Here is a 24,088-nt window from a genome sequence, read left to right as displayed (position 1 = left end):
GTATATTACGAACTGCTCCATGTCCAGGAACCTTGAGGGCAAGTACCAGGTAGTAGGACAGTCACTGCATGGGGACAACTCTAGTAGCACGAGGGAACACGGTAGTTGGGAGCACACAATTATAGGGCTTTTCCCATGTCCCAGCTTGTAACATTTGGGCATTAGGCTGGGTCCCACGGTCCATGCTGGTGGTAGTCCTTAAAAAAGAAACTATTCTACCTGGGAGTTGTTAATCTTTCCCCAGACAGAGCAGAACAGGGCCATCCATTTAAACACAGACAAAAGACACATGTATTAACCAGACGGTCTGGCGTGACATGGCACAAATAAAGAGAGAGGGAGAGAGAGAGAGAAAACGACACACGCAAAAACACACCACATACACTCAGCACACACACCACTGTTCAAATGCACTGAACACACACACACCACAAGCCACCCTCACTCTAACCTCTGCCCTAGGCGAGTCCATCATTCTTCCACATGCTTCTGGAATCCACTCCAATAATGTCACACTTTTTAATTATTATATTTATAATTTCTTTTCATTCATTTTCTTTTTTATTTTGCAAATCTTCTAAACCTCAATATGTTGTCCATCCAGGTCTGTGCTCCCACTATGGATCACAATGCATTTCCAAATTAGCATGCAGGTTAAACCACTTCTCCCAAAATATCAACAAACCCTCCTAGTTTTCCAGCACGCACAAGGGTGTGCTCCATGCACCGCCCACTCTGTGTCCTCTGCCCTTAGAGACCAATATACAATTCTTTCATGTGCTCCTCGAGCCAATTCAAGCACCCATTCACCGGGATAGAATGTACCACCACTAAGCACTTTAAGTCCTATTCAGTGGCCCTCATTACGAGCATGGCGGTCTGGGAAGTACGGTACAGGTAAGCATGCCGGTACCGTACTTCCTGGACAGCCATACTACGGGCTCTGCTCGCAGGAACTGTTGCACCTGCCAAGTTTTTCCTGGCGGGTGTAACGGCACCCGCGAGCAGAGCACGTCGGATGCACCGGCACAACTCTCAATGTGCCGGTGCATCCGACGTCCCCATCCCCATTCAGCCCTATTGGGCAGAATGGGGATGGGGAGGCCCTTGATTCCGGCACCCGAAAATGGGTAATTACCGTGTCTGTCAAACTCAGCATGACCTGGTTCTTGCCCATTCACGGGTGCCGGAAAAAATGCAACTCCGGCACAGCTACATTAATGGCACAGCTACCGCCAGAGTTCTAATGAGGGCCAGTAACTTCATGTGACACCACAAATACTGCAGCAAGGCATAAAAAAAGTTGACAACTTCCCCTTCAATAACCGTCGGCTTTAAACACTTCCCAAACACACTGACAACCTTGACAAACATAAGTAATGTATACGTGGCCACCTTCCTGCTGAACTAACAGGGAACACCAATAAATCTTGTGGTCCTTTTTTCTATAGGGTCGCCTTATAGAGATGCACCTCCGCAAGGTGCTATCAGGGAAAACCACCTTCCGCAATATAAGGTAGCCTCTTCAGCTAACCAATATACCCAGGTATACCATCAAATAAACATTTATGAATCAAGCTAATGGACTAATTTCACAGGAAAACCGATATTGGATAACTTTTGTCATCCGTACCCTACTGTCAATCGTCTAAGCTGACTGCCAAAACTGATCGCCGCAAGACCGAATGTTCCCTAACCAAAAACAGAAGTTTAACAACAATACTCCCTATGAACCCGAAACCTTAACACAAGCATCAAGCGGAACCTTTCCATACCCTTCCGTTTGCCATATAGCTGAGTGTACACTTACACTCCATGATCTTCTAACAAAACAACTAACAAACACATAGCTATTCCCCTGGTTACTTCCCACCTGTATTTGTCAGATTCCTGGACCCATACTTACACCATCTCTGCATGACTGCTGAAGCTCTTAGCAGGCAGGAATGCAGGGAGCCGCATTTGTCACCAAAGGCATTAGCAGTCCATCCTCTACTACAACTTGAAGCGGAATTAAAAACCAGAGGTCGGCACAAGGGAAATCCCCCATGCCTAAGAGTCCAAAAATGTAACAAATGACTGATTATTAATCCAAAGCAGGGATAAACATATACATGGCTGCAGCGTCCAAATGCATTCTCAACTCATTATAGGCTGGTAGTGCGGTCTTAAACTGGTGTGACCTCTAAACCAAAAGTTACATTCCTGGGCTTTAGACGAAATGGGATTGGGTGAACAATATAGGCACAATTACAGCCAATAGTGGACAAATAATCTGATTGGTCTGGCCAGATCTGGTAGCTCCGCCTGGCACCACTCCCAGGAGGTCAGTGTAAGCCTTTTCAATTTCAGAAATTCCACAGCATTTGAGCAGAAATGTTGGGTGGGGAGCATGGCCTCAGAGCACCTCCTGTTTCCCACTAATGTTTCCGATTCTCTAACTCCTCTGGCCCTTAGCAAGGACATTGCAGTTTTGGTGAGGAAGGATAGCCCAGGAACAACACGTTTGTCTTGGAAGCAAGACAATGCAGCGCCACACAGGTTTGAATCCTGATCCCATGCTTAGAAACCACAACGCTGGTATCAAGCTTGTTATAAATGAACAATGAAATATAATTAATTAATTAAATAAAACTCCATGCTGTGTTACATCTTTGCATCTTCTGTCTTTGATGGGAACAAAAGTTTCTGTCTGCCTCAAATTAATGGTCCTTTTTCCCCAGGTTCAGATCACGTGTTTGGGGACCATAACATTGATTTTCTCTGCTGGCATTTATGAAGAATTTCAGCCTTCTGTCCTTGCAGCTGTTTCCTCTTTTCTGCTGACTTGAACACTCTCTCCCACCGTCTTTGGCAAGGCTGAGCATGGTGACTGCACTGCCAGCTCTGCTTTGCATTTCTCAGGGAAATCAGTGTGCCAGGCCTCCCCCTGTGTCTTAAGCCTTCACAGTTCATTTCAATGCAGCTGTGGTTTCCATTTCAGATTTTTAATGGCTATTCATGGTAATTGCTTTGGATTCGGCCAAAATGACCGAATCCAATTTACCTACCCCACCAAAAGACCTAATATACATACCACAAAAAGTTTGAACTACCAAAAGTTTGAACATTTTGTGGTATGTAGGTGTTTTGGTGGGGTAGGTAAAAAAAGAAAAACAAAGGCTGCGGGCGTGTCCCCCCGCAACACCCCGCTCACTATGCTATACAGTATAGTGAGCGGGGGTTGCAGGGGACAAGTCCGGTGGCTGATCCAACCTAAAAAAAGCTAATAATAAACAAAGGATGCGGGGGTGTCCCCCTCAACACCCGCTCACTATGCTATGCAGTATAGTGAGTGGGGGTTGCAGGGACACACTCGCAGCTGACCCAACCTAAAATAAATAAATAAAAAGGCTACATGGGTGTCCCCCGCAACACCCCTCTCACTCTACCATACAGTATAGTAAGCAGAGGTTGTGGGGGACACCCCATGCAGCTGACCCGCTGAAAAGAAAAAGACAAAACGGCGCTGGTTCCAGATCACGGAAGTGAAAGGGAACTAGCGTTGCAGGGACACAGCGCGTCACGATGAAAGGTTAATAGGAGGTTGGGGGTGTCGGCGGGGGTGTGGGCAGGGGTTAGTGGTGGGGTGGATTTGGGGTTGTTTTACAACAGATATCCGCATGAGAAATGTACAAACATTTATGTATAACGTACATTTCTCATGCGGTCATTTCCGTCGCAGACATTTCAGCCGTGGTAAAGCAACCCCAAATCATTGCTTTTAGGTGTCATCAGCAAGCAGTTTATGTGTATTCCTTTTTTTATTTATTAGTATTTGGCTTTAAAAAACCTTTTTACCAGATACAGCCATTATCATCCACTTATTAATTGTCCTCTAATGCAAAAATGAAAAAGAGAGCTCTACAGCCATTATGCACTCCTTGTAGTTTGTAGACTTTCTATTAGAATGAACATTTCTTTAAAAAAATCTATCAAGGCCAGAGTCAATGATATTCGTTCCCCCTGTGTCAGTAGGATCCACCACTGATCAGCCGATAACTAGGGTTGATCGTTGATAGAATTCCCAACAATTTTGTCCTCAGTTCTGTTATTGCCGGGCAGAATAGCACTAAATGCTGTAAAGTTTCCTTAGAATCCTTGTGAGTGCACAGTCTACATCTGAGTTCAGTTTCATTCCCCACCAACCTGGCACCCAAGATCTCTCTAGTTGGGTAGAGATTTAATTGAAAGCGCATAAGCTGCGCACGGTAGAGGTTGCTTTGGAATTTTAGCAGATATTTGGGAAGCGAGTAAAGCAAGTGAGCTTCGAAAAGGGCTTTGCCGTAGAGCTTGAATGCCAACTTTTCTTGCTGCGTCCTTATCCAGTCTGGAGCCCACAGCTTACGTTTCACGCTACTGGGGTTGGTTATTAATATTTCCTCTGAAGTCTTTAGACCCACTAAAATTGTGGTACAGATGTACTTCCATTCTCACAGCGTACCCTCTGACACTTCCGAGAGCGCAGCTTGCAATAGTTTGTAGCCCAGTGGCGGCGTTGGTAGAATGCATTTACTGAACAAGTCCAGAGACTTCCAAACCACCATTGCACACAGAGGTTAAGCCAAGGTCCATTCTTATGGCCTGGGTCGGGATACCTCTTGGTAGGTCTAGGACCATCTTCCAAATTAGGCCTTCCAAGACCGACCATAGTGTTGCCGGGAGAGCAAAGAACGCTTCAGCACCGTGAGTAAGGATAGGCATCACCTTCATACGATAGAATGACAACACTGGGCAGATTGAAAATTTGCAGTACCTTTTTAGGATTATCTCTGCCTGTTCAGCTAAATTCTTGACCTTGCTTCAGAGGATGGCCTCTCTTGGGGTGTCATTTGTACTAACATTTAAGCACATTCCCAGGTAAGTCAACAAACTTACTTTAACTAACTTCTCACCATTCAGGAACCAGGAGTGTTTGCTGCCTCCTCTGCCACCCCGCTGTTTCCATTACCAATATTCAAGATTTCTTAGCATTGATCTTAAGTCCATTATCCCGGACATATGCTAGAAAGGCGTATAGATGTCTTTGCAGACCGATCGGAGTTTGATCTATAAAGACAAGATCGTCTGCATGCAGTAATCTATCAAGAGGGTCTCCAGCTAATTTCGGAGGGAAACGTCTCGCTTTCTTCAAGGTGTTGTGGACGTCAGATGAAAAGATTGAATAGCGCTGGAGTAAAGAGCAGCCTTGCTTCAAGCCCTTCATAGTCATGATAGGCTAAGAAAGCAGTCCCTTCTCATCCAATCTGACTCTTAAGGAAGTCCACATGTATAGATCTTTTATAGCTTCTACTATGTCTTCGGGGCATTTCCACTCTTTAAGCTTCGACCAGAACTTTGTACGGTCAATTGTTTCGAAAGCCTGCGCCAAGTCTATGAATGCCAGATAGAATTTAGCAGCTTTATTCTCCTTTACACGTCCTTTTAAGGTGTTAATCAAGAAGACGTTCTGGGCTGTGCCTACTCCTTTGACAAAGCCAGATTGCCTTATGTCGTAGTTCCCAGACTTTGTGCTCCATTTTGCAAGACCTGCAGGATTAGTGCCGCAAAGATCTTCCCTGCCACTTCCAGCAGAGCTATGGTCCGGTATTTGGCAGGGACCGACCTGTCCACATTTAAAAAAAATTGGAACAATGATTGAGGTTTTCCACTAGAGAGGTACTTGCCTTGACATTTTGATATGGTCTAATAAGACCCACAAGAAGGATGCCCACTGCTCCGGATCTTTCTTTAGTATTACGTTCGACATCCCATCCTGCCCTGAGGCCCTTGAGTTACTTGCTTTGTTGATTAAGATGTGGATGTCGTCTCTGGTGGTCTCGAAGGTCCATCCTTCGTGCCTTGGGGTTCGAATGTCGCACATTATAAACTCGTTGGTCTGGAATAGTGAAGCAAAGTGGTCCACCCAGGCACTGGATGAAACAGCATTGGTCAATACTGCCTCCTGTGAGGCGCTTGGCCCTTTGATCATCTGCCAGATTTTGCTCGTGTTTTTAGATACGATACTCCTCCGCATATTTTCAGAATCTTTCTGCAGCAACTCATGTTTTCATGATCAAATCCAGTTGCAATTGTTTTGTTTCAATTTCTTGCTGATGGATACTGCGTCATTTGAATCCATCCCTTTGTGGCGCCTCAGAATTAAATCATGGATATTTTTCACCCTTGCCACGTCTTGATCATATGTGTGTAATAGTAAAAATGATCTTCTTGGATCTGATTTCCTGAACTCCACGAAGTCCATCAGCAGCTTGGGGTTGTGTAAGACTTGTTCTGTTGGAACTTCCCTTTCCCGATTCAACTGGGATTTAAAAATTTTGGTCAACAGTTCAATTCTCTCGGGATAGATGATTAATCGGTTTCTCCTCGAAGCCACTCCCAGTGTGTCACTCACCGTACAGGGGTGGCCTGGATTAGCGACTACGTCTGTATGGTTTGTGATTTTGCTTGAAGAGCCCGGGTTGGAGCCTCCACCCGAGCCTCCTCTCTGTGAGGGATTAAGATTTTTTTAATGATATGGCCATCTACTGGTGAACAGTACAAAGGACCCGATCACTCAAAAGAGCGGGGAGAACACACACCGCCACGGTACCAGCTGCAAGGGAAAAAGAAACCATGAGTAACAGGTGACAGGTAAGGGGTTATAAGCTACAGTCTGCTCTGGTGTATACCTGATAGTCCTCCCCCTAATCAGTGACTAGAAACACCTAGGCGACTTCCTACCTAAAGATACAAAAAGAAATAACAGTGTTGTAACCTTAAATGATAACTCTGGATGGAATACCCCAAAAGGAGAATGTCAAATCTTACCAAGGAATGTACTGGCTGGATTTCCAGGGGAAAAAATGACAGGTATAAAATAAGAAAGAGGAAAATTAGTAGTTAGTAGGGAAACTGGACCCGGGCGGCATGAGGAGCGCTCTAGTTTCGGGTTGGTGCACGATCAGTGTAGCGTCCCGAGTGCATGTAGTAGCAATCAACGGGGTGAAAGCCAGTACCAGTTAAATATGAGCTGTTAGGAAGCAGTCCAGTTGCAGAATAAGCTACTAATAGGTGAGTGAAATCCACCTTAAAGAGGAATCGTTATTTGAAAGAAGAAAAAAGGAACACTCACATTACCGGAAGGTTTTGAATCCTAAGGACGGTTGGCGTGTTGCTGAAGGTGAGAGGAGGAGTTCCAATTGTTGAAAAAACAAAGATAGCAGTTGATCTGTGTGAGGTGGGACCGGAGTGGAAGGGGTAGCGGGAAGGGTAGCAGGACTCCACGGGGTCGTGGCAGCGGGCTGCGAGGTGGAGAGTGCAGCCCCATCCCGCCTGTCCTTCCCGGGACTCCATGGGATCGCGGCAGTGGGCCGCGAGGCAAAAACCGCAGCCCCATCCCGCCTGTCCTTACCTGAATTCGCCGAGGCCGGCGTCGAGGCTTACAGCCCGGGGTCCGGGCTGGTGGCGGCGAAGCCTCGGGAGACGCGGGTAGCCGCGGAGAGCAGACCCACGCAGCCCGCCGAGCTTCTCTCACCGCCAGGAAAGGTACGGAGGGAGAGACGGCTTGCTCGGCGAGGCGGTCCGCTCTGCAGCAGCCGGCATGCGCTGACCCACATGGCAGGAGGGAGAGCCTTCCAGGAAGGGGGGGCCTTATGGGACGGACAGGACTGGGAACAGGTCTCTCCTGACAAGCAGGGGAATCAGGTGCTTTGGAAGGAAACGGCAGACTTTAAAGAAGGCGGGACATGGCATTATCAGCCAATGGGAAGCCCGATTGACAGGGGAGGTTTTCATTGGGGGGGAAGTAAGTCACTCACATCCCATAAAAGCCTGGGAACTAATCTACCCGATGTTGTTGATTTTCCTAGTCATACGGAGAGGACGAGGAGAGAAGGAACAACTGGTGGGCCTATCCGGACACCAAGGAGGCTTAGAAGGGTTAAGCCACGTCCCTGGAAAGCTGCCTAAGAGTGAAGTAACTCTCAAGGAGTTGATGGACTATATTTTCTTTTGGTTAAAGTTATATGAATAAAGTCTAATTTCAGCAAATCCAACCTGGTCCGGGTCTTGATTCTTACAATCTGGCACACGGGCTTAGATTCCAAACAAAAACGTAATCAAAAGCAGTCCGTGGGAATAGCAGAGGATCTGGTACAAGGGTTGGGATGTCAATAACAAAATCGTAAGCCAAAGCAGTCTGTGGGAATAGCAGTGGATCTGGTACACGAGTTGGGATGCCAATAACAAATCCGTAATCCAAAAGCAATCCGCGAGGAATATCAGAGGGTCTGGTACACGGGTTGGAACGTCAGGAACGGAATCGCAAGGTAAGGACGTCCGTTAACGAAAGCAGGAGACAGCAGCACGGAAGGCAAGGAAGACGTGACTCGAGGAGTAACTTCAAATAGAAGCATCGAGGAAAGTTTCACAGCTGCTTAAGTAGGCAGAGTTTCTCCATCAAAGGAAACGTCTGACTGAAGGCGGAAGTCACCTGACAGAGGCAATGCAGCTTGGGTAATGTAGTCCCAATACAGGCACCTGGTACTTAATGCCGCCGAAGACGCCATCTAGCAAAAAACGGTGCAACAAAATGGCGCACACCATGCGGAATGGCCACAGTTCTGTGTGCAGCCTCACGGAGCTCATGAGAGTGCCCATCCAGGAGCACGGGGAAGCCTAACCGCTGCCTGCGCACAGGGTGAAGTGTGACACAGTGTTGTAGAGTAGTTTTCTGTCAGCCTCCCATTCAAGGCCGAACAGGTTAACTTCAATATATTATGGCCACTCTGCCAGGTTTCCAGGACTACTAAATGTTTGACATGCTTAAGCATATTACGGGAGACAACGATATACTCTAGGGTCTTGCCTTTCAATCCATTTTTCCATGTTACTTTGGTGGGAGAGTCACCCATAGTGTTTCCATTTAGTATGTGTGGGAAACTGGAAGGTGTCTCCCTAGCTAGTCCCCAGGGATCTGTCTTCCAGGTGGCCAGGACACGGCCATCGCTATTGGATCCAGTTCCTGGGGTTGGACCAGTGAGGGAGAATCACCTGGATGGGGTGTCCTCAGGGAGTAGGAGTGGAACACTGGTGGGTGAGATTTGGTATCCCCCTTCTTTCAACACCTTTTTTCCATCCTACCACGTAGGACATTCACAATCACTACCCACCCACCCCCTTTTCCGACACAAACACTTTCTCACGACACACAAGAGAACGGACTAACACCAGAGCCATTAACCTGACATGTCCCAATACAAGGTTCAGGCAAAGTCAGGCAATTGATCAGAATCACACACACCTGACAACCCTTTACCTTCCCCAAAGGGATAAAAGGTGAAGCAAGAGAGCACAGTACGAGCAAGGCAGATCGCACAACAAGACAGCTATCCAGACCCGGCAGTTCAAGAGGAGGAGAAAGGCAGCAAACATGGAGAGGCTGACAAGGGGAGACACAACCTTGCCCTTCTCGACAAAACCCAGCGAAACCTCCACAGAAGGAAACTTAAGACCGAGGACAATAGCCCAAGTGTGCTGCAGCAGATGTCAACAGTACACAGAGCGTATCGGCGCTGATAAGCCGGAGCGAGGGAGACTCCTGCTTACGTGGTGCCGGCCTTGACTCCAGTTAAGAGGAAAGCCAAGCAGTTCATCACAGCCAGTGAGTCGAAATAAGGAACCGATAAGAACAGGGCTGTGGTGATGAAAGTCGCAAAATGGCAAAGTGACAAAAGGGGACCGGCACCACATGGGTGTTGCTGTGAGAAACTCTGGTCGATCCCCGTCTGAGTGAAACTACAGATACCAAAAGGCCGTAGGAGAGCTGCCAAGATAGGTCAAAATGGTCATACAGGTCAAGAAAAATCCCCGTACTGTCGAAAGACTTTGACCTAAGAACTATGAAGAAAGCAAAGGGAAGTGAATCCCGTAAACATTGAAAGTAAATGTGAATGTGAAGTTAGCAGGAGTGAACCCGGAAAAGGGATGCTGACAAGAAGGGGGCTAAGTCTAAAGTCCCAAGAAACAATGTTTTGACAAAGGAGAACCCAGCCGAGGGATGTCCACTGGAACTGTTTAAAAAGACATAAAGATTGGTGAATAAAGGACAAGCTATAGTGAACCCGGAGGAGGGAGGCTGAAAGTAAAGAGGGGTCAGCACCCGCAAGGTGGGGACCCAGGGGTGAAGAATCCTCACCCGAAGTAAAACCAGGAAGCAAACTTTCATTTTTGTTGAAGGAACCTTTGTTTTGTTATTGAATACGTCAGGCCCCCCAAGGCAAGAGACTTTCAAGAGAAACGAGACTTGGCCATCAACGGCCCTGATAGATGCAAGTGGAACTGTCATCTCGTGCTGGGGAAGCTCAAGAGTGTACTGTGCTCCAAGATCCCACTTTACCCCGTGCTTAAAACATGGGGAAGGGAGTCCCAAGCTACTGCATCCTGACATATTATTTGTGACCACTTCTTTCTTTTCTTGAAAACCATCCCACATCCTTTTTGTATTAGTTGTAAGATTTGGCAATAGTTTTCTTAGTATAGGCCCTTTTTATTTGACACAACACCACTAGGACTGCCTTATTTTTATTTGATGGTCGACGCTTGCTCTCATCTTAGATTTAGGTTTAGATTAGGTGTTTTTCAGCCTGCATATAGTTTAATAAACACCCTTGAACTGTGATCACTTGTGTCTGTTTTTACTGTTGCCACCATGAGTTACTTACATATGTCATTGTTTCTAAGTCCTCTCGCCACATCAAGCCTCTTTTTTCCAGTCCAGTCGCTGCTAGATTTATATTCTTTATGAAACATTTGTTTTGGTCAAAGCAGTGGATATTTAAGTCACCACTAAGTATTATGTGTAGATCTAACCATTTTTCCATAGCCCTGTCCAGGAGGTCCATAATTGTTGTAGAAAAGTGGGATTGCTCTGGCGCATAAGTTTTCCATTAGAGGTTGAATACTGTCAGTATGTTCGGGCTTGAAGGATCTGATCCGCTTGCTTTAATCATAAGGACCTGGACATAAGGGCTGTGGTTCTCCAAGGCCAATACTTGCAAGTTTGCTGCGTGCTTCAATGCTACCAATAAGCCGGATATCGGTCTACCCTTCAGGCCTTTCACAGCCGGATGGAGGTAGACCGTGTATCCTGCTAAAATAGACGCGTTCCTCCTCCACGTTTCCTGCAAACAGATCATGACATAGGAGTCATGGTCCAGGTCCCCCTGTCCAAACAGGTGTCTAAAACCTCTTGTATTCCAGCTTCCGACGGCAAGATCTTTACATTCTGTTTGCTTGTGCTGTTATGCTCTACTGTTTTTAGTTGCCAGTACCTCTGTCAACCAACTCCAATGTTCTTCCTCTACCATAACTCTCTTGTCTTCTGTATGTGAGAGACTGCAGTGGCTTGCTTGACTGCTCTCCACCGTGATAGTGAGGGATATGTCTCTTTTATTGGGACACGCCCCGGATTGAGTGCCATGATGAAGGGGCTTCTCGGGCTGTCTGTCCACTTATATGAGATTCATTCTTCTTCCATCGGGGTCCGATGTTGGAGCACCCAGTCTCCATTTTGCTCCTTCTTGCCCAACGTCTGCATTCGCTGTTAACTCTTAGGTCAAAGCCCATTGGTAGAAATCACGATGCCTCGTACTATAGTTGGTTTTTAACAGATTTGGAGGGCAGGTGAATAATCACCATATCGAGTCTGTCTTCTTCCGGAAAATCAATGATTTTCAGATCATTAGTTGTAAACAATCTGAGCTTTGGGATGTGATGCAGCAATCTCAACACATTGACTCGGTTCATTGTCAAACCGTTGTTGATGTGAAGGATCCGTTCCAAAAGTAAATGGGTACCCTCTGTGTTCCATTTTCGAGGCTTGACATTTTTGGCAAGGTTTGGGTATCCAAGGTCCTTTCTTTTGTGGAGGCTTTCCGGTCTTGTTTGTTCTCCTACTTGCAAGAGGGCCTTTCTTTTTTGTTCCAGGGTTTTAAAAGCAGTTATGTCGCTGATCGTGTGTCAGCCTGCCTCACTCGCTCTTCCTCACTAGGAGCCAATTGTCGACTTGTAACAGATCAGGATAATGGCTTATCAACAGGGTCCAAGCTCAGTCAGGTCGATGAATTTGTTCGTAGAAAGGACCTCTAATCCGATTTCTCTTTCTCAGTAACAGTTTACAGGTCAACCACTTTGTACGCCAGTCCTGAAGTCTTCCTTGTTTTTTGGCTGGTTGCATTTGTTAGTGGTCTCCCATCAATTGATTGATACAGGTTTCTTTTGTCTTCCAAGGTTGAAAAGTCCAGACCAGGGGCCTCATTATGACCTGGGCGGTAAGGGATTATCGGTACCGGTAAGGGCACCGGTACCGGTAATCCCTTACTGCCCTACTACGAGTTCCCTTTGCGGGTCCTCCCTTAACGCCTGGTTATACCAGGCGTTAGGGACAGGACCCGCAAAGGAACCGTAGAGCTAATAACGGTACCGCAATTTGCGGTACCGTTATTAGCGCCTTCCCCATTCCCATTAAGCCCTATGGGGGCTCAAATGGGAATGGGGAAGGGCCCTGGTGAATGGGGATCTACCGCCCCCGCCAACCTTGGAATGGGGCGGTAATAGCTCTATTCACCAGGGCGGAGTCGGTGAGATTTTGGAGGCAGCCATGGTGCTAATAGCGCCATGGTTACCTCCAACCTCGTAATGACCCCCCAGGTTTACTAGAGCTATCGTTCAGATCAACCCTTTCTGCGTTCCTTGGATTTTGCTTTTCCTGGCGCAAGAGGCGATAGAGTATAGCGTCTGATTTTTCATTGTATGGTCTAGTATGCTCCGCAATACTTTATGTCTCCATTTTATGTTGACCACTGGCCGAATCCCCATTGTTTACTTCCACAGTTCCAGAACGATCAAGTGGGACTTGCTGCGTTTGATCTCCATTGTGAGAATTTAAGACTGTTGTTAGCTACCATGTCTTTGTTATTCGACATTGTATAGATGGATATATACATTAAGACCTCTGCTAAGACATAAAAGACAGGCTGACATCCTCCTGATGTGGAGCTTTGCTTTCCATGCGGTCAGATCCCGTTCTCGCATTCTTTTGGGGTAGTTGCTTAACTGATGTTAGGGGACAGGTGTTAGTGGGTAGAGTCAACTTTCTAACTAACGATTTTCTCTCGTTCGATCTTTGCTTGGATGAGGCTTTTGCATTTTTGTTATTTTTCAGTGTTGCATATTTTGTTTGCATTTCTTTCCCAGTCGTAGCCCTCTTCTGCTCATTGACTTTAGTAGTTACTGGAGCTGGTTCTCCTGAGCTTGTTTTCACTGTCTCTACTTTCATGGTAAATAGTTTGTATTCTTTTAAAGGTATAGTGGACTCTGTGGATGCAGATCCTGTGCCATCCGCTGAGGATATTGATGAAGCGACAGTTGATACTTACGAATTGAGGACTGGCGGACTAGTTTTGCCTGCTTAAACGACTATTACACTGCCATCTTTGTCGTGATCCGTTTCAACCTCACTGTCGTTATTTTGTTGTAGGGTTGCTATGTTGTCCAGGGCTACAGTCATTTTTGAACATTTTGCCTGGCTGTCTCAACAGTTACAGTGGGTGATGTTCTCCATCGTTAAGGTGCTTTGGTTCCTGTGAGTCTCAGAGTCTGATGGATGGACATTACTTTTAGTCAGGCCCAATTTTGAGGGGATAAGTGGATCTAGACAATGTTTGTTTTCGTCTCTTTTTGAGACTCTGTAGTTAATAAGGATCTTTCAAGTCTTTGCTTCTCTTTCTCTACAATAATCAATTCCAAGATACTGTGCAGTATATTCATGGTCTGCACTGTGTTCTTATCCAAGTTCTCTTGTATAGCTCTTATAAAGCCTTCCACGAACAGCATTTTGGAGTGTAGCATCGCTAAGACCGTGGTGTTATCTTTCAACTGGTCACTCAGACATTCATAAAGTTTCATGAAAGGAGCAATTGTGCCTGATTCGGGTTTGTTGATGTTGACTCTGACTTGTTGAGCCGGATCAGCACTTCATCGTCTGTGGAGTCCCAGTCCCCATCCCCAGGGTTTGAAGTAAGCCATGGTCTTTTGTTGGAATCCTTGTAAGAGCTTCTCTGTGATTGATTGACTGTGGAAATTGGGGCGTTCGATAAACAGCACAGACTAACTTCAAGTAGACAGCGTTCCTCCTGAATTTGTATTGTTCTCTTTTGCACCTTAGTAATACAGGGACATTGTTTTCTGATGGGTACAACGTGAGTTTCTTGTGCCATGTTGTGTACAAGGCCGCCTTCGTTATCAGGGCTTATAGTGCTGTTCGACTGAAAAGCATCCTAGACTAGAACTCCCGATTCTAAGCTTCTCATGCTTTCCAAGAGCACACACTCTGACACCTCGCACTTGTCTTCGCTTTGATGATTTGACTGGGTAGACAAGTTTATGCTGTTTTTGAAGGTTTCTGTTAGCAAAATCTTTGGTTAGCTAGCATGTTGCTAGAAGTCAGCCCATTGGGGTGTCAGATTGATTTTGACACGGTGCAGTGGTTTTTAGTCAATCTAACATCGTTTCTAGTCTGAGGTTTATTTATTGTTGCATGCCAGTGGGTTCCAGTATGAAGTTGTTGGGCCACTTCTTCAGTTCATTTCGGTTTAGAGCCAGCTGCAATGTTTTCCCAACATTTGAGGAGCCAAAGTTAGTTGTTTTTGTAGTTCCGCTAGTTCTCTTCAAGTGTTGTCTAAACACTTGTTTGGCTCCTTACAGCAGGGCCCTGGTAGAATTGGTTCTTCATCCTGCCCCTGTGAACGTGCCTCTCCTGCAAGAGACAGTACAGATGTTAGATTGCTTCCTGCCCTAGTAGGTAGAGCAGTGGTTAGATCGCTCACCCCCTCGACTAAATTGAAGAGGCTAGAGTGGGGGAACGTAGAAGAGCTGTAGTCGTTGGTCAAGCCCAAAGAGGGCTGCCACTGAGTAACTGGGACGGGGTGATCCTTTGATAGATTCACTGAATAGGATGGCATCCTGATTGTCGGGGAGCCAGGAGGTCTGTGATTCATTACAGAGCTTAAGGTAAAGGGGGTGCATCAAACAAGGTCGACGTTGTTGTTGATGGTAGTGGGAGTGTTGGGAGAGGCGCTAGGGGGCTGATGCTCACTCTCCTCAACCGCCACTGTCCGCTCTTTCAGCCTTGAGGACGCCTACTTTAAGTTATCAATGTATTGCCCTGTGCTCGCAATGACTACCACGTCGATGTAACTGGCAAAGGCTAGTCAGTGGCGTATTGTACCCCTTCCCCGAAGTTGCGTGGCTAGCTGATTGTTCACAGGGATCAATCTAAACAGCAGTGTCAATGTTCAAGTCAGCACCGCTTGCGGGTTTGTTCCCAATGCTCACCTTGCAATTTTTATTTAATAAACGCTGCTCTAAGGTCCTCAACGGCTTCGCCCACAATTACATTTCTTCTGTTGAGTGAGTTGAATGGATTGCCACATCATTCGGGGCTGTCATCTTGACCTTCTCTCAGTCCCTGTCCGCCATAGACTGCCAGAGACTGCAAAACCTCGGCAAAAACTCTACAGCAAGGTTTATTTTATTTTATTTTTATTTTTTTAATTTATATATTTCCAAATATTTACAGCATCATACAGTACAATAATCAAAACTTCACATCAACTCTAATAAATACATTAAATGAGACAATCGTGAAGTAGAAGGGAAGAGAAGAGAAAAGAAAATTCAGAAAAGGTCATTAAATCTCCCCCAGATATTCTCGTAAAGAGACAGTTTGCATTTCAGTTTATAAATCAAATATTCAATCCTAGAAAGTGCATGCATCTCATCCAACCAATCATCAAACAATGGGGAAACCCTGCTTTTCCAACCCCTAACTATCAACCGTTTTGCAACAATGGCCCCCCTATAAAGAAAATTTTTGTGGGCAGAGCAGAGTTCATCAACTCCAGAGTCATCACCCAATATCATTGTCTGGAAATTTAAATCAGGATCTCCACCAAGAGTCTGAGTACACACACCACAAACTTCAGACCAGAAACCCTCACACAACTCCACAACATATGTTCTAGGGAACCAACCGCATTCATACAACCCCAACAATCATTACTATCTGACATCCCTCATTTGTGTAATATTTCTGGACACCAATAAACACCGTTAAGAATTTTGAGTTGTCTTGACTTTTCACCAAGATTCAAAGAACACAAGGAGGCATTTTTGCAAATATTCTGCCATTTGTCAGGTGTGATCTCCAATCCAATTCTCACACTCCAAGCAGTCCGTAGTTCATCGTTACCACAACAATTCGACACAATCAACCTGTACAACCTACTTGCCAATCCACATTCCTTTTTCACAGACGTCGTAACAAAGATGTCCCAGTTCAAATCATTAGACCAATCAATGTCCCCAACAGACCTTTTCAAATGTCTGTAAGCTGAATCAGTCAAATTCCAAAAATCCCATTTCTCTCTCAATTCATTCGCTGTCATCCATCGGCCCTCTGTCCCAAGATCACCTATCTGTTTAATACCCGCCTAAAATAACATTAATTTCATCGGCTTTCTGTGAGGAAATCTGCCTCCCAAGCTGCATATATGCCAACCCTTCGGATTAAGGCAGGAGACTCATGACCTTTTATTACAAAATATTGATATTTCTTACGTTCTCCCGTCTAAATAATTGCAGTGCCAATGTATTCCTATTGGGAAAATTACGCCTCCCGATTATGCTCCAAAAGGATGGATTTTATGCCAGAAAGCGCCTTCTTGTAGGGTTGAACGGTTGTTTCAACGTTAACATTTTGTTTTTATTTAAAAAGATCAGGTTTCCAAATATGCATCTATAGAGATCCAAGGTCCTTGCGTTTCACTAGCTCAAACAACACCTTTCACCCTTCTCCATGGGGGCAGCAGATATAATTATTAGCATTACATTAAGACCACTATGATACGGGTGTCAGGAATGTCAGAAATCCGTTACAGAACAAATAGAAGAGAGGATACCACTTGACAGTTGAACCCGTTGTGTAGAAGACAAGTTCTTCCTGTCAATGTAGCTTTTAGGTTTTCTAAATCAATAACCTAAAAGATCTATTGACCGAAAGATGTTTTTTCCTGGACCTCTTGGGACTCCGCTGGCTGTGAGGGGAAAAAGATACAAGGTCAAAAAGAAACGCACTCTCTGAAGTCTTTTAATAGACACTTAATGACTATGAGGACTGACCTGTCTTAGGATAGTTGACACTTAATAAACACTTGAGCAAGGCAGATCCCTTATGACACCAGATGGTAGAACCCTGTAAACAGAGAGAGAATTAAACTAGGAACGTCTAACTAGAATGCGCAATGTTACAAGACTTTTGAAATCTCTTACCAATTCCGTAGTTGAATTGTATTTCGATGAGGTCTGGAAGAAGTAATCAATGCAGCAGGTGAAGAGGAGATTGGCTGGTCCAGATGGTAGAAAAACCCTGTAACCCGCTGACAGGAGGACGCCTAAACCTTGCAAGAGATGTGCTAAATGGAGGTCTCAAGTCAAGCGCTATCCCTTGCCCTGCCGGCACGAGGACGCCTAATTGCAGCAAAGCGTCTCTAGTCCTTGTGTAATGAAGTTGAGCAATGATGATTCAACAGGAGCTAAAATGAGTGGGACCAACCTTGGTATGATGTGTGAAGTGGTCTCAAGGTAGTGTGGATCCATACAATTGAACTGGAAGCCACGCGTACTTGAAAAACAAGGAAATCCTCAAACTGTTCCCAGTTGGCCTTGTGCGAGAAAGAACAAAAACAATCCGTGTAGCAAATGCAAGTCGAAGTACGAAGTCTGAAGTCAAAACCAGGCAAACATCCGATGCAAGGGGTAGACAAGACAAAATCCAAATATCAGGCGGAGTTCGTAAGCAATGGTTTCAAAAGACAAGAAAAAGCACAAAACACAACTGAGTTTCAAAAATAATTCTGAAGCACCGCTCCAACGGTGGGTGGAGCTTATATAGGGTCACCTGATCCGTCGCCTGCGGAACGGTCGTGATGACGAACTGCGTCTGACATGGATCGGAGACCACAGTCGCCATGGCAACCCCCAGTGTCTCCGGAACGGTACACCTTGCCGGAGAATATACTGCAATGAACAGAAACTCTCCGTTTGCTAGCAGATGTTCTTTTAACTAACCCATCAGAGTAAAAGGATGTATCTAATGGCAAACAAACTACATGATGGGAACTACGTTCATTATTCATGAGTTTAGCAGCAGATGTTGGACTCCGTAATCGCTTAATGCTGTTTGTAGCTGGATTCCTGACAACAGGACATCACGCAGCAGGCATACCTCTCAAACCTTTAAAAGCGTGTGAGTTGCAAGGGATGGCACTGGGTGGTTGTGTAAGGAAGACATGGTATCAAACAGTAAGACAGACACAAGTGATCACAGTTCAAGGTTGTTTATTGAACTTCAATTGGGTTTGAAAAAGCCAATCTAATCCTAAATCTAAAGATTTGAGCAAGCTACGACCATCAAATAATAATAACACAGTCCTAGTTGAGTCTGTCAAAATAAAAGGGCCTATACTAATAAACCTATTGCCAATCCTTACTTCTAAATACAAACAGTGTGGGAAACAAATTGGTAACTTGTGTGGTTGGTGCTCTAGTATTGTGCGATCCCCAGAAGAAAAATATAGTCGATTTTCCAATCTAATTTAGTTTGTTTATTTAACAGATTGTCGATTAATTCATGTATTTGATTCATACATAACAGTCTTACTGCATCCTTAATTCGATCTTGTAATATGTATTGGATTCATACATATGTATACAATTTCTTCTTTTTCAATCATTAAATAACACATATGTACAGTTTCACATTGGTTGCATGATCTCCCAAAAAGTGTTTCCCGGATCGAAAAAAGGCGCAAAGGCAATCGTACCTTATCGCAGGAGGAGAAGAATATACTAAAAACTTTACAAGATCTGCTGAGAAAATTATAAATACATTTACGTGAAAAATAGAATGGAAATAACTTTCAAACTCAAGCTACTTTGTTAAACCGAGATCCCAAAAAAACAGAAACAATGAATCTCTCCTGAGGAACCACAGACACAACTGTGAGGAAACATGTGTTGGGAGATCATGCAACCAATGTGAAACTGTACATATGTGTTATTTAATGATTGAAAAAGAAGAAATTGTATACATATGTATGAATCCAACACATATTACAAGAACGAATTAAGGATGCAGTAACACCGTTATGTATGAATCAAATACATGAATCAATCGACAATCTGTTAAATAAACAAACTAAATTAGATTGGAAAATCGACTATATTTTTCTTCTGGGGATCGCACAATACTACAGCACCAACCACACAAGTTACCAATTTGACTCCATATTGTCTCAGCCACAATATAGGTCCTCTGAGTGCAGAACCTGGAATTTAAACATAAAAAACAGCACAAGGGATTCGCTCTAGGAGAGGATTATAAGCTGACACAGGCTGAAAAAATAGATTTTATAGTGTGGGAAACAATGTTATGCAAAGGAAAATGTTCAAGAAATTATATGTCAGGATGTTGAAGCCGTTGGTTTCCCTTCCCTGCGTTCTTAGCACAGAACAAGGCGGCACACTCAAGCTTAGCACAGTCTCTGGCTTCTCTAGCACGAGGATGCAGTTCAAAACTTCAACATCAGGGCCTTCTGTGCCAAAGTCTCTATGCCATTCATAGTTTCTTATTTCAGAGGGCCTGATGCAATACGACAAACATCAAAGTTCCTTTTTTCTTAGGATTTCACATGTACAAATTCTCGGATGATTTTCTGTTCACACTGGGTCCCCCTCTGCCGGGCTCAGATCCACTTTAACACAAAACCTTCTCAGGTGATTGTCGCTTGACCCCGGGTCCCCCTCCACCGGGCTCAGACCCACTTTAACACAAAGCTTTAAAATGATCTCCCTCTGCCGGACTGGGACCAACTTTATCTACTTGGCATACACTCTTCTTTCCCTCTCTCACCGAAGGCTGCTTTCAAACGTGTCACATCAGTGCCCCTCCCCCGCACACCCCTGCCGGGAGTCCTCCAGTGCACATCCTGCACTTTCTGCACAATCTACAAACAAGGTAAGCCCCCGTGGGCTAATTTGAACGGACTGCATGATTGAGCGAAAATTGTTGTGAAAAAACATTGATTTTGTGCCATGATGAAGCGTTTCGACCTACAAATCATTTAAATTGAATATGAGTGAGGCATTCTGCTAGAGGGCAATTGTTTCATGGTGCTGTTTCTTTGTGCTGCAACACCAAGATCGCCGCCCGCAGCTAGAGCACCAGATTGCCTTGTGTGTTGGAGCTGGTGGCCTAGGATTGGTTAAGGCCATCTCATCTGGGCCTACCGCACAGCCGGCAATGTTTACATCACAGGCACAGTCCTGGTTCAATGCCCTCAGGCCAACCTCCTCCTATTTGACCAGCTCCTGCCTTCTCTCATCAACTTCCTTCCTTCCCCTGCCCCTCCCCCTCCACCTTCTATCCCCTCTACTCCACCTCCCCAGACGGATGCTCCATGTCATGATACTCCACCTTAAAAAACCTTCAACAGCCACAATCGTCTCCATCTGGCAACCCTCAACTCATGCTCAGCCATCAAACATTCTGCAGACATCTGCCTTCTCCTTGAAGACACTGACCTGGACATACTTGCACTCACAGAAACTTGGTTCAACGCCAGCTCAGTTACTTCCTTTGACTCACTTCTCCCGGGCAGCTATAAGATCACCTCTACTCCCTCGACCCCACTGTGCTGGCGGAGGAGTTGCCTTAGTCTTCCCAGAGTGGATTCCTTATACCATCCTAACCACTCAGCACTGTTCGCCTTTGAGAGCCTAGTGTGCAATTTGGTCTTCTCTCCTTCCTCCACCTTGACTATTGCTACCATCTATTGGCCTCCTGGCACTTCTTCTCTTTTCTTATCTGAGTGGGTGGACTTCTGTTCCTCCCTACTCTCTACCACCTCCAACCTGCTACTACTAGGTGACTTCAACATCCACCTAGAGTCCCCTTGCACAGCAACCACCCTCTTCACTGTCCTCTGCTCCTCCCTATCCCTCTCCATTCTTCCCTCTGGCCCTACCCATACTGCTGGTCACACGTTAGATGACATCATCCATTCCAACCTCACTCTCTTCTCCCCTGGTCACCCCTCTCTCCTGGTCGGACCACTATCTCCTCACCTCCCACTTTGGCTCCCTTAGCCCTGTGACAACTCCTCATAAAGCTCTGCCAACCTCGTTCACAAACATCTGTCAGATGAAACGAGTGTCAGCTGCCGCCTTCTCTTCCACCTCATTCCCCCTTTGTCAGAGGCGTACTTGCACACGGTGTAGCAGAGGAATTGTAGCTATTGTACCTGACTGGTTAATGTAATGTACAACCAGCACAGTTAATTAGCTAAAAAGATAGGATACCAGGAGCGATGAGCGGAAGCAACCAATGGAGGCAGATGGCAGGAGGCAGCACAGGACACAGGATACAGAGGCTATCGTTGGTCAAGACTGCAAGGGAGACAAGGATTACCACAAGGCAGTCTGAAGAAACTATGGCAATTCATTATACATGATAATCCACTAACCTTGACTCAACTACTAGGGACTTGGTACTGTTAATGACAGAGGCTGTCACCTGAAGTACCCTGCAACAACAAGTTCAGTAAGGCTTAAATACACCTAAGATGAGGAAGACCACCTGACTGGATTTACAAGTTAAGGAGGGCTTACCATATGAGATTCTGACTGTAGGCAAGCAGGGAAGCTGGTATGTCTCGGGGCACAGGAAGAGACAGTCAGGGAATTGGCAAGATGACAGTTCGATCCGATGGAAACAGCTGGAGGCCACAACCACCTGACCCCGACGGCACGAGGACGCCTAAAAAGGCTACAACAGAAGTCTCTAATGCAAGTACCCTTTAAGTCCCAGCACCTACTCCCGACGACACGAGGATGCCTAGAAAAGGGCACACCATAAGTCTCCAGAGATCCAAGATAACACGTAGGCAAAGTTCCAAACAACAAATCCAAAATTTGCTGAGGCAAGAGCAGGTCGAGTTCCTTTCTGGAGTCAAGACAGGAGGCCGGCTGCAGCAAGACAAAACGTAAGCAGAGCGGGTTCCAGGAGCGGTCCGAGTCAAAACAGGAGGTGGGCTGCGGCAAGACAAAACGTGAGTACAGCGAGTTCAGAGTGCAGTCTGAGTCCGTTAACTAGGCAGGCTGAAGCAGTTAACGAATGCACAGGAAGTCCGTAGGCAAGCCGGGTCAGAGTACCAGAAGATCCAGCAGGCAAGAAGGTGAATGTGAGGAAGGGGAGGAAACTTGGAAAAGGGAAGGAAAAAGCAAGGACACAAGGGGCAAAAACACCACTGTTGCGGGAATCAGAAGCACCGGAAAATCGGGTAGGAGGTACCTTTAAAGAAATCACATGACAACCATGCGCATTAGCGCCGCAGGAGGAGGGACTGGACAAATGCATCAGACGCCAACATTGCCGTGCCAACTTCCAGACACCTGGTAATAGATTCCTTCAAGGGCAAGCTACATGTTGCCTGTAGTGCAAACGAAGCATGAGAGACAAGCGTTTAGGTTGTGCATGGCGCTTCATGGTCTTCACTGCAGCGGGATTCTGATACCTGACACCCTTGCCCACCCAACACAGACGTTTCTGCTGATTCTGCCCTCAGCAACCTCTATCTGTCCATCACCAACACCCTTGCCCCAGTCATGAGGATCCGCCTGAAACGGCTCCGATCTTGCAGACCAAAACATAATTGCAGGGCTGCTGAAAGGAAGTGGCACACTTCAGGCTCATCCTCTGACAAACTGGCCTACCGCCTGATCCAGAGACACTACAGACTCTCCATCCATGCCAAAAAAAGAGCCCACATTCAGACACAAGTGTCCAATGCGTCCAACAACACGGCTGAACTCTTCCAAAATCTGCAGGGAACTTGCCAACCCATCCACAGCATCTTCTGCCCCAACTCCTTCCCAGGCCCTCTGCAATGCACTCGCTTCTCACTTCACTTCAAAAACCCAGGACATACTGTACAGCCTTGTCACACAATCTCTCAACCCAACCATTCACCCTCCTCCTTTCTCTCATTCACTCCTGTCTCTCCTGAAGAAGTCACCAGACTTGTCATCTCCATGAATGTCTCGTCTAAACTGGTTGCTCCTTGCTCCTCCAGAACCATCAAGGAAAATATCGCCTCTCTCGCCCTTGTTCTAGCTGATCCCTGCAACCACTCCTTTGCCACTAGTTCTTTTCCATCTTCCCTCAAGCGCTCCCTTGTGCGCCCCCTCCTTAAAAAACCTTCTGCAGACCCTTCCTGCCCAGCCAACTACCAGCCCATTTCCATTACCCGCTTCCTGGTAAAACTGCTTGAGAAGCTGGCCCTTCCCCAACTCAACTCTCATACCGAACTTGTTGGCAGTCTACATGACCATCAGTGTTAATTCCGATCATCCAGAGGAACGGAAACTGCTCTTCTGAACACCCGTGAAGAGCTGTTTGCATCTCCTGGCTCCAATTACCCTGCTGTCCTCTTCCTTCTTGATCTCTCTTCTGCATTTGACACAGTGAATCATTCCATCCTCATAAAAAGGCTCCATGATACCCTTGGCATCTCGGATTGGGCACTGGACTAGTTTACCTCCTTCCTAACTGACTGCTCCTCCAAAGCCATTCTGGGCCCTTTCTCCTCCCCTTCTTCCTCCGCTACCTGTGGCGTCCCCAATGGCTCCATTCTTTCACCCTGGGACTTTAACATATACCTTTCTCTGCTGGCACGACCATTTCCTCCTTCTCCCCAAACTTCCAGTTCTATGCTGACAATACACAACTTTTCTTCAAACTTCCCACAGACGCACCTGCACCCTCCTTCATCCCTGACTGCCTCTCTGCCATCCAGGCTTGGTGCGCTGCCAACAGCCTTTGCCTCAATGCCAGCAAAACTGAGATTCTCCAAATTGGGTCCCCTGAACCATACTTCTTCCCTGCACTCTG

The sequence above is a fragment of the Ambystoma mexicanum genome, chromosome 14 (assembly GCF_040938575.1).
Source record: "Ambystoma mexicanum isolate Mex_15411 chromosome 14, UKY_AmexF1_1, whole genome shotgun sequence".
NCBI lineage: Eukaryota > Metazoa > Chordata > Amphibia > Caudata > Ambystomatidae > Ambystoma > Ambystoma mexicanum.
Note: the sequence above shows the minus strand (reverse complement) of the source record.